This window comes from Dermacentor silvarum, chromosome 5, assembly GCF_013339745.2.
Source record: "Dermacentor silvarum isolate Dsil-2018 chromosome 5, BIME_Dsil_1.4, whole genome shotgun sequence".
NCBI classification, from domain to species: domain Eukaryota; kingdom Metazoa; phylum Arthropoda; class Arachnida; order Ixodida; family Ixodidae; genus Dermacentor; species Dermacentor silvarum.
In genome coordinates this window covers 11,680,992-11,691,868 of record NC_051158.1, presented here as the reverse complement: position 1 = coordinate 11,691,868, position 10,877 = coordinate 11,680,992, and positions in this window count along the sequence as shown.

The following is a 10,877-nucleotide window of genomic DNA, read 5'->3' as shown; positions in this document are numbered from 1 at the left end:
CCCCACAGGTGCGGCGCAGCAAATCATTGCATATAACTCTCTCTCTCACTCTCTCACGCGTGAGAAGGGTACGCCGGTAGGCGGCGCAAGTGTCGCGGCGCAGTATAAAGCGCGCGTTCGCTGTGCTTCCATCATTCTCTCTCTGTGCAACGATGTGCGAAACCCCATGAACAACGTCAAAGTCGGCGCTAGTTGCAGCGGTAGCGCCACCGCCGCGGAGCAGAGGAAGGCTCGGGAAGCCGAACGTAAACGTCAGCGTCGGCAAACAGACCCCGAACTTCGGAATCGTCTTCAAGATACCGCGCGCACCGACGCTAGAAATCACGTACGATCTCTAAATAAATACGCAACAACCCCGTAAAACGTCTCCTCTCTTCTCAATACATTCTCTCACTCTAACTTTCATTAGGTTGTGTTGCCAAGTGAAACGAAACGGAAACTCGATGCGCACCCCCCGCGATGCTTTCGCATCCCACCATGGTTGCCCGTAAGGTGAGATGATGTGATCTTTTTGTTTCCATTTTTTGCATGCAATTCGCTGTCTCTGCTTCTCTCACTTTTTTGATGACTCCTGGTTGTCTATTTACACTTTCAAAACAGTGTACTTGGTTGCCAATGACTTCTTCCTCCATTCTGTGTCCATGCATTTTCAGGTAGAGATGCTTGTGCACTTTAGCCGCCCATTTATTTTCATCCATGTTCCTGAGTTTTTCTTCAAAACTAATTTTCCTATGAGCTTGTCTGCCTCCAAAAGGGGCCCAACCCATATCACTCTGCACTGCCTCATTTGTGGCTTTACCGTGGGCTCCCAAAGCTAACCGGCGTACCGGCAACTCCCGGAAGGCGAGTGCTAGTTTCGGTTGCCCTGAGTGCTAGTGTTGCCCTAATTCTATTGGAAATTATCTTTGTGAATATGTATTAAGCCAAGATTGTGCAAATATATATTAGGCGGGTTCAATTGTCCCATTGCCCGACACATTTAAAATATTTTTCCTTGGTTAGAGAGAGAGAGAGAAAAGTCATAAGGGAAAGGCAGGGAGGTTAACCAGGCTGAGCCCGGTAGGCTACCCCGCATAAAGAACGTCAAATACCCAGCACAGCATACCGAGTGACCCAGATTGGCGTCAAAGAGGTTAGCTTAAGGGTGGCACATACTCATCGAACCAAGGTGGCGGTTAAGAGGGTCATTGATTAGCCTAACATACTAGGCGGCACCTACTTAGCGACCCAAGTTGCATGCTTCAGAAGTTGATTAAATAGTGGCAGATGCCCACCGTTACATACCCAGTGATACAAGTTGTAGTGGAAGAGGTTCAGTGAAGAGTGTTACATACTCTGCCCCATACTTAGCGTCACATATACAGTGACCCAAGTTTGGCCGATGGCTGTTTTCAAACTTGGCTCCCCCAACACTTCATCCCGATGTTCTACCCATTAGACCATGGACTACCCAGTGACCCAACTTTTGTGTGAAAGATGTTAGACGTGGATGGATGGACGGACCGCAAACTGGCTGAACATCGCAAAGAATGCTTATCTCAATAAAAAGAGAATACCGAAGTAAACTAAGACTGACTACAGTCTTTTTCGCTCAGTCGCTAAGGGGACCCTCCCTGAAAGACTGCGATGGTGGCACTGATTCTCGTACCGGGACAAATCGTTTTGCGGACAAATAAGCTTTCGTGGCGATGAACGCCCGTATGCTAAATATTTTTGCGCTATGATTATGCTAAAGCTGGCGAATTGGTTCTTCCAAAGTTCTCCTAAATAATGTCGCAGTTTCGCCCTAAGGGCGAAGCAATGAATGCGGTAGCAACACAGCAATGTCTTACGAAGTAAGGTGAGCGGCTTTGGTAGCAATATGAATTGTAGTAAACATGAGCATGATTAAGTAAGCAGGTGTGCTGCGGCGTAAGTAGACCGACATGAAGAGAGACTCGATGACCACGAGAAGGCGCGTGTGAAACGGTGGTGTTGATGAGAAGCGCTTCCCGTGGGCAGCGCGTGCGAAGGGACACACCTGTAGCGCTGCACTGCCGATCCGGGCAGCATTGCATGTGTAGCGCGTTGGAAAGTGTGGCCCGGCTATTACTAACTGAATGAACAAGCGTGGTGTGAGCGCGCACAAACAAACACGAATATATCACACTGACAGACACTGACAGCGTTTTGACAGACAACGACTGTCAAAACGCTGGCAGCAAACGCATACGCCGCAGCAGCGGGCGAAGGTACGTGCGGTCTATCGCTTCAACGGAAACTGAGCGGCGAATGCACAGCGCATACAAAGGTCAGAGCCGTGTGGAGATAAGAGACGGTGCGGGCGAGCGATGAGCGCGGTTGTTGGCAGAGTAGAAGTCCCCCCCCCCCCCCCCCCCCCTGCTCCCTCCGGCGCTGGCTTCCCGCTTCCTTGCTTGCGCGTGGGAGATTGAGTGCGTTCGCTCTCCGTGATAGCGCGCGTCCCCGCACGCTTCCGCTCGGGCATGCGGCGCGCGGTGAAGATTTTATCTATACGTAACCTCACGGAGACGGCGATGGCAACGCCGACGGCAGAAATCCGGTTGAAGTGTCCATATTTATTGCTATCGCAATAAAACATTACGAAGAGGCTCATTCAGCTCAACATGTTCTAAAACGTGGGGACCTGCAGACCTGGCTTCTGAATACGCATTTTTCGGTCTCGGCTATTACAAAGAAAAGTTTTTATGAGTACAACTATTTTCTTAATGACATTCTACTCACAAGCAAGGGTGATTTCTAGGGCAACGATGATAATAGCGGCGAGAGAAAGAAGGCTCCTCATTTTTCTTCTTCCTTTTGAATGTCCGGCTTCTTGGCTATGGCTAAGTTCCAAGTTGAATCTGCAAAGCCTGCATCGACCCCTTTTATATCAACCTAACACAATTAAGTTACAATTGTAGCGCACAAGCATCTTTATTCACTGACACATGCGAACAAAGGACTCGAAGATATACAAATCGCTTTCCACACACTTTCGTTAGACGTACTTTTTTCGCAAAAGCTAATTTTATTTTTTCCTCCAGAGAAAGCGAATGCGTCATTAGTACTATATACTCGCATATGATTGTCCTCTTGGTAATCAGCGCGTATTTTCATCAGTTTCGACATGTCATCGCAAAAGTGCAGTGGTGTAACCAACTCGTTTGCTTTACTAACAATCGGTTTGCCGCAGTTCACAAATAAATTTGACATTGCCTACACGTGGTTTGACTTTGCTAAGGCTTTTGACACCGGTTGGCATGATTTACTTATTCTAAAACTTAATCAACTTAACCATAACACGAATGCATTATTTCGAATTAAGCAATGTTTGACAGAACTCAGTGTGCTACCGCTAATAATATTTTGCCTGGTTCATCATCAGTTGCGTCCGGTGTATGGCAGGGGTCCATTCTGGAATCTCTCCTTTTTCTAATTTATATCGATGACTTTCCTGACTGATTCACGTCGTCCTTAATTATATTTATTTGCGAGTGACTGTGTAATAGACAATAAAATGACTGATTTTTCTGATTCCGCTAAGGTACGAAACGACCTTGACAGCAAATTCCTTTTATGCAACCCGATTTCTCATGAAGTTAACATAGGAAAATACAAATATACCCACCTATCCCGCCACAGTCACATTAATAATGAGCGCACAAATTTATTTAGTGATACCCACCATGGTGGCGTAGTGGCTCTGCCGTGGCGCGGCTAATCCCGAGTGCACGGGATGAAATCCCGGCCGCGGCGGCCTCTTTTAGATATGGGCAAATGGAAAAACAGCCCTGTACCACGCATTGGGAGTACGTTAAGGAGCACCAGGTGGTCAAAATTAACGACGTGTCTCCCCGCTACAGGATGCCTCATTATCACAGCGTGCTTCTGACCCGCAAAACCCCACACTTCTTGCATGGTGCTGCCATTTGCCCACTAACCTCTCAAAGACAACTCGGACATCCTTCATATCATTGACGACCTCTCATGGCACCAGCATGATGACTGCGCAGCCACTAACGCTAATCGCATGCTAGGGTATTTGCGTAGAAATTTTGCCATCGTGCATTCGTCTTTAAAAGTGGCACTTTATAAAACCCCAGTTCGCTCAAAATTAGAGTGTGCGGCTGCTATGTGGGATCCCGCTCACGGATCACTAGCCCTCGTCCTCGAAGTCATTCAAAACCCAGCAGCCCACTTTATTCTGTCTAATCATTCCCATCACGCCAGCGTTACATTCACGAAGCAAACAGCTGATTTACGAAATGTTTCCTCACGAGCCAAGTTCTTTCGTCCTTGCCTTTTCCACAAGATTTACCGCTACAACCGAGTTTGAAAACGATAACAATTGCACCCCCTTCCTACATTTCGTCCCGGACTGATCACGTGCACAAAGTTGCTGTGCCTTCTTGTCGTAGAAATTTCCATTTTGATTCTTTTTCGCAATGCATGGTGATGTTGACTAGAACCACCATTTACCACGCAAACTGTTTAATCCTGCATGTAATTGCTGTGTGTCTTATGTTAAGTTCAAGCAGTCCTTTCGGTAGTGCCTGCAGGCCTTGAAAATATAAATAAATAAATAAATAAATAAATAAATAAATAAATAAATAAATAAATAAATAAATAAATAAATAAATAAATAAGTGTTCGCAATGGCATATATAGTGCACGCCATATGCATATTCTGCGATTGGTTGGTGGGTGTTGATGTTGCGAACCAAGACATGGAGGGGCTATTGGAGTTGTCATAGTGGAAGTATTTAAGATATATATTTTGAGACAGCAATAATATGGACACTCCAAGCGCATTTTTGCCGTCGCCGTCGTCGTGATGTTCCGTATAAAGTCCAACGGCGATAAAATTGTCGCCGCGCGCCTTGCGTTGTGTGTGCGAGTGAAAGCGTGCGAGGGTGTGCCGGCAATCGCAGCTTAAGCTCGCACACACGAGATAGGAAGGCGGCCGGAAGCGCACGGTCTTGATTAACGTGCGAGGGCACGGGAAGGAGGCGACGGAGAAGGGAGGGGGGCGGTAGAAGGTGCGTTCTGCTTACACGGCTGCTGCTCACGGAGCTAGCTATCTTGAAAGCGATCTGCGACGCGGCTGAAGTGCGCGCCCGCGGGGGCCTTACCTTCAAAGCCTTCTGGGAGTGCATTCGCCGAGTGCCCGTAGCTTCGTATGCGCTGCGCTTTCGACTAGTTCGCGTTGAAGCGAGAGCCAGCGCGAAGGTCAATTTGCTCGCTGCCGCTGGCGCGCTTTTTCACTCCAGCGTTTTGACGAGCTCCCGCGGTCACCGAGCGAGCTGTGTCCATGTTTACCTGTGCGCGCGTAACATCGTGCTTGTTTATTTAGTTATTAAGCGAATATTTACAACTTTATACGGCCGATAAAACTACTATCCTTATTTCTTATAGCTGTCTACTAATTTGCTATCGCAATCGATGCTTCGCCTTTCGGGCGAAACTGCGACTTTTTTCAGTACCCCGGCTTCTTGACGCGCATCGTAAGCGGTGCACACGGCCATTTTATTGCAATAGCAATTATATGGACACTCAAAGCGGATTTCTACCGTCGGCGTCGTCGTCGCCGTGATATTCGGTATAGAGTCCAACGACGATGAAATTGTATACGGCGCGCGGCGCGCGGCGACACTCGCACAAACAACATATATGTTGTTTGTGCGAGTGAAAACGCGCGAGGGACGCGCGCTTTCACGGGGAGCGAACTCATGGCGGAGAGCAAACGCGACTTCTTCCGTCGCACGAAAGGTCGTGGGGGGCGGGATGGAGAGAGGGGAGGCGACGCTTAGCTGCGGCACCAAATGCGCAATTATATAAAAACGTTGCGAGGCGAGAAGGTGGTAAAGACTTCCGACGCTGCTCGACGAGTATCCTGTTCTGATCTCGTCGAAAACTTCCGAGCCGCCACCAGAGGCACTGGCAACATTCACCAACGCCGTGCGCGTTCGGTGTGAACGCGGGCAGAACGCCGACGGCCTCGACAACAATTCTGCGCGTTGCTGGTGCTACTGCACGTCCAAGTTTATACAGCTGATAAAAAAGTCGCAGTTTCGCCCGAAAGGCGAAGCATGAATTGCGATAGCAAATTAGTAGAGAGCTATTCGGAGTAGGGATAGTAGTTTTATCGGCTGCATAAACTTGGACACATCCGCTTTCTAACTGAATTAACAAGCGTGGCGTCAGCGCGCACAAGCAAACATGAATAGATCACACTGAATGACCGCAGACAACGACTGTCAAAACGCTGGCAGTAATCGCAGCCGCCGCATCGGGCAAGGTTCGTGCGGTCTATCGCTTCAAAGGAAACTGAGCGGCGGATGCACAGCGCATACAAAGGTCAGATCCGTGTGGAGATAAGAGACCGTGCGGGCGACGGCCACAGCCGGGCAAAGTACGAACGGAGTTGTTGGCAAAGTAGAAGCTGCGCCCTCCCCCCACCCCTCCCTCCCGCGCTGCCTTCCCGCTTTCTTGCTTTCGCGTGGGAGATTGAGTGGCAAGTTCCCCTTTCGCCCGATTGCAAGATACGCCTCTGGTGCCGGAGCACAGCGTCGCCCCGCCTCCCTCCCTCCCATACCCCGACAGGCCTTTCACGCGACGGTCGCGTTTGCTCTCGGCCGTGCGTTCGCTCTCCGTGATAGCGCGCGCGTCCCCCGCGCGCTTTCGCTCGCGCATAGGGCGCGCGGCGACGATTTTATCGCCCTTGGAATCTATTCGCAACCTCAAGGTGACGGCGACGCCGAAGGCAGAAATCCGGTTGAAGTGTCCATATAATTGCTATCGCAATAAAATACTATCTTTACTCCGTGTAGTTCTCTACTAATTTGCTATCGCAATTGATGCTTCGCCTTTCGAGTGAAACTGCGACATTCTTTTGCGGTACACCTACATTGAGAAGCCACCACTTAGGCGGAGAATCGAATTGATGACCTCGTGCCCAGCAGCAAGCGCCGTATACACTACAAACCACGTTGTTGAAGACATAACTATGTGAAGAAACAGACATTGAAACCAGAGAAAGCATAGGGTAATTACTTGTTATGGTTTTATACAAATGAAAAAAAAATAAGGAAAACAGAAATGGAAAGTGGGCGAAATAGTAGCTCTCAACAGGTGGAAGCGGAACCTACATCCTCCACATCAAGCGTGTTCTGCTTTATCAATTACGTAACTGCGGTATTATTATATTTGATAGATAGCCTTCAGTATTGGAGGATTTGCAGAAAATCCTCCAATACTGAAGGCTAGGCATTACCAAATCCTGACTGGGAGATTACCCCTGTGTTTGAAAGAAAAGTATACAATCATTGTATTCTACCGGAGAAACTTCGAAGTTAACAAAGAAGCTCGAGAACAACTTAAGGACCGCACAAAGAGCGATGGAACGAAAAATGTTAGGCATAACGCTAAGAGACAGGAAGAGAGCGGTATGGATCAGAGAACAAAACAGGTATAGCCGATATCCTAGTTGGCATTAAGCGGAAAAGTGGAGCTGGCCAGGCCATGTAATGCGTAGGATGGATAACCGGTGGACCATTACAGTTACAGAATGGATACCAAGAGAAGGGAAGCGCAGTCGAGGACGGCAGAAAACTAGGCGGGGTAATGAAGTTAGGAAATTTGCAGGAGCAAGTTAATCAGCTAGCGCAAGACATGGGTAATTGGAGATCACAGGGAGAGGCCTTCGTCCTTCAGTGGACATAAATATAGGCTGATGATGATGATACAAAGTGTCATTGCTACATGAGGGCAAAGTGCTTGGGCTGCCATGAGCCAGTGACAGAGACTGAACAGATCCGCCACAGCCACTCAGGCCAACAACGACAGAAGGCAAACATAAACACTCATGGCTTGCATAACCTCAGTAGACAGGCTGTTTGGTCGATCGCACAGAGCTCAAGAATTGGAACAGCGCAGTCCTTTCTGAACAACGTAAGTTCAATAGGCGGGAATGAAGAGCCGCGCAGTTGCACTGCATAATTATTGCTACTTTAGGATGTGACGAGGGACCGCACGGGTGGGTGTTTAACATGTTACATAGAAATGTATGTTGGGGTGCAAAACATCACCGTGTCAAGAGCCGAGACATGAGCAGTTAGGCTTAGAAGAACATTCTTTAGGCTGGTGAATACTTGGCTGGTGCATACTTGGCAAATTTTTTAAAGCGCAAACAAGAGACAAGGCACAAAAGGAAGGTCAAACACAGTAAAGGCGCCTGTCCTGTGCTTGACCTTCCTTTTTTGGGGTGTCTCTTGTTTTTGCCTTTAAAAAAATGTTATGGTATAAGCAGGCTGCGTTTGAGCACTGCACGGGCTCGGGCTTACCCGAAAGCCCGGGCCCGTCCGGGCCGGGCCGGGCCGGGTCTTATCTTATCTTTAAAGGAACAATCTTATCTTTAAAGGGATCGTTGAGAAGACTCGGAGACATGGCATCAAACAGAAAAGCTTGTAACTGAGTTGGTTTCTAAAAATTTAGGGATTGCAGCAGGTGAAATTGAATGTGCCCATAGAATAGGACAGAAAAGGCGAGGCCATACTCGGCCGATTATCGTGAAATTCCTGAATTTCAAAGAAAAAAAGAACATATTTAAAAATGCATTTAAACTAAAAAAGGTTTGAATCATCTCGCGCGTGGGTTGAAGAGGATTTTTCACCGAGAATGCAATTCATTAGGAAAAATCTCCGAGATTTCGCTCGTTCCAAACAGAAGCCCGGTGAAAGATTCAAACTTCTCTTTGACAAGCTTCTACTAGACAACACGATTTCTGTCCTTGACCATAACACTAACGAAGTAACTGCCGTTCCGAAGCATCACGTCCCCGCGAAAACCCAGTGATGTAAAAGTGAACGCTGTGATGCTTATCTGTCAATTCTTGTGTTAAACTTCCGCAGTTTATTTCGTAAGCAAGATAATCTCTGTTCTATGTTGAATCCTGTTCCGTAGACATTGTTCTAGGCACGGAAACCTGGTTGTCACTCGACATTTCGGATCACGAATTGTCCTTGTCTCGTGAGTTTTCATTATTTGAAAAAGACAGGACTGAATCGGAGAGGTGGCGGTGTGTTAATCGCAGTAAAATCTAACTTGGAAGCTTGCGTTATTGAAACTGATTACTGCCCCGAAATTTTATGGGCTGCTCTCTGTCTGACCACACGTTCTACCTGTGTATTTGGCGTCTACTATCGTCCACCTGATTCATCCCACGATTTTCCGGTTCATCTAAACGAGCCCTTAAGTTTTGTTCAACACAAGTACCCGACATCACCAATATTTCTTGACGGTGATTTCAACTATAATAATGTGGAGTGGCATTCATGCAGAACCCTGGATGGCACAAGAAAACACGAATGCCAATATTTTCTTGACGTGCTCTCGTCGTTCGATTTGCATCAAATGGTTTCTGGTCCCACTCGTGGTGATTCACTTTTAGACCTCATACTAACGACCGAACCAAATAATGACTCGGTAAATGTATTAGATGGCATAAGCCACCACAATATCTTGCATTGTGAATTCTTAGGTGCCCTGAAAAAAACGTGAAAATATAATGAAAGTAATATTTGATTACTCCCGCGCGAATGTGGATGGGCTTCTCAGTGACCTTTCCACCTCTTTTGTCGACTTTTTGCAGTCATTCCACCATCGTAACGTAAATGCGAACTTGGTACTTCTTCGTTACAAGCTGGTCACACTTAAAGAAAAACAATTTCAAAAGTCAAAATAGCAGCCTGCACGCAAAGCGCTTGGTTGACGATGCATGTGGAACGTTGTATTAGCAAAAAGAAACGTTTATATTCCAGAGCCAAACTATCAGCATCTCTGCAAGATTGGAGGCGCTATCGCGAGCACGCGCACTTATGCAGAACTGTAATAACAGCCAAAAACAAATTTTTCAACCACGACATTTCAATCATGCTTCCCGATAACACAAAAAAATTTGGAGAGTTCTTAGCCCAAATTACGCATCGAACTCGACGGTATCGTTATCCAAGGATGGTAACATTTTTTATCCGGCATATGTCGCTATTGAATTCAACGAGTTTTTCTCATCTGTTTTCACGGGCGTGACTCCGTCAGGCCCCTATTTTACATTCAAGCTTGCACTACGTTAATATGGCTCCTGAAGGAGTACGTTCCTGTATCTATCGTCTTCCAACCAACTCGGCTCCTGGTCCTGACGGCCTCTGCCCAAAAGTTCTTAAAGTGTAGAAACCTGCATTATGTCACATTTTAGCCACACTCTTTCAGCAATATATCGACACGGGATGCGTCCCAAACGATTGGAAAGAAGCTCGCGTAATTCCCATACTTAAATCTGGTGACTCACCTAACCCATCAAATTACAGACCAGTCTGTTAAACCACCACGCGTTGCAAACTTCTCGAACACATCATTTCATCCGCTGTAATGAAGTTTCTTCCAGAACATAACTTTTTCTTTATCAATCAGCACGGATTTTTACATGATCTATCTTGCGAAATGCAACTGTTTGAATTAATTACTTGCATCACTCCATTCATTCTATGCATCAAATTGATGCGATATTTGTAGACTTCGCGAAAGCTTTTGACAAAGTTTCTCAATTGCTGCTTATTCATAAACTGACATATCTTAACGTAAATGCGGCAATAATTAGGGGGTATACCAACTTTTAACTAGCCGGTTGCAATTAGTTTTCGTTAATGAACATTCGTCTCCCTTAATACATGTCAAATCAGGAGTACCGCAGGGTTCCGTGCTCGGTCCTATGTTGTTTTTAGTTTATATTAACGATATTAATAATGGTATGCATTCCATAGTCAGACTATTTGCTGACGATTGCGTGATCTACCGACAAATTATTAACCCTGAGGATACCT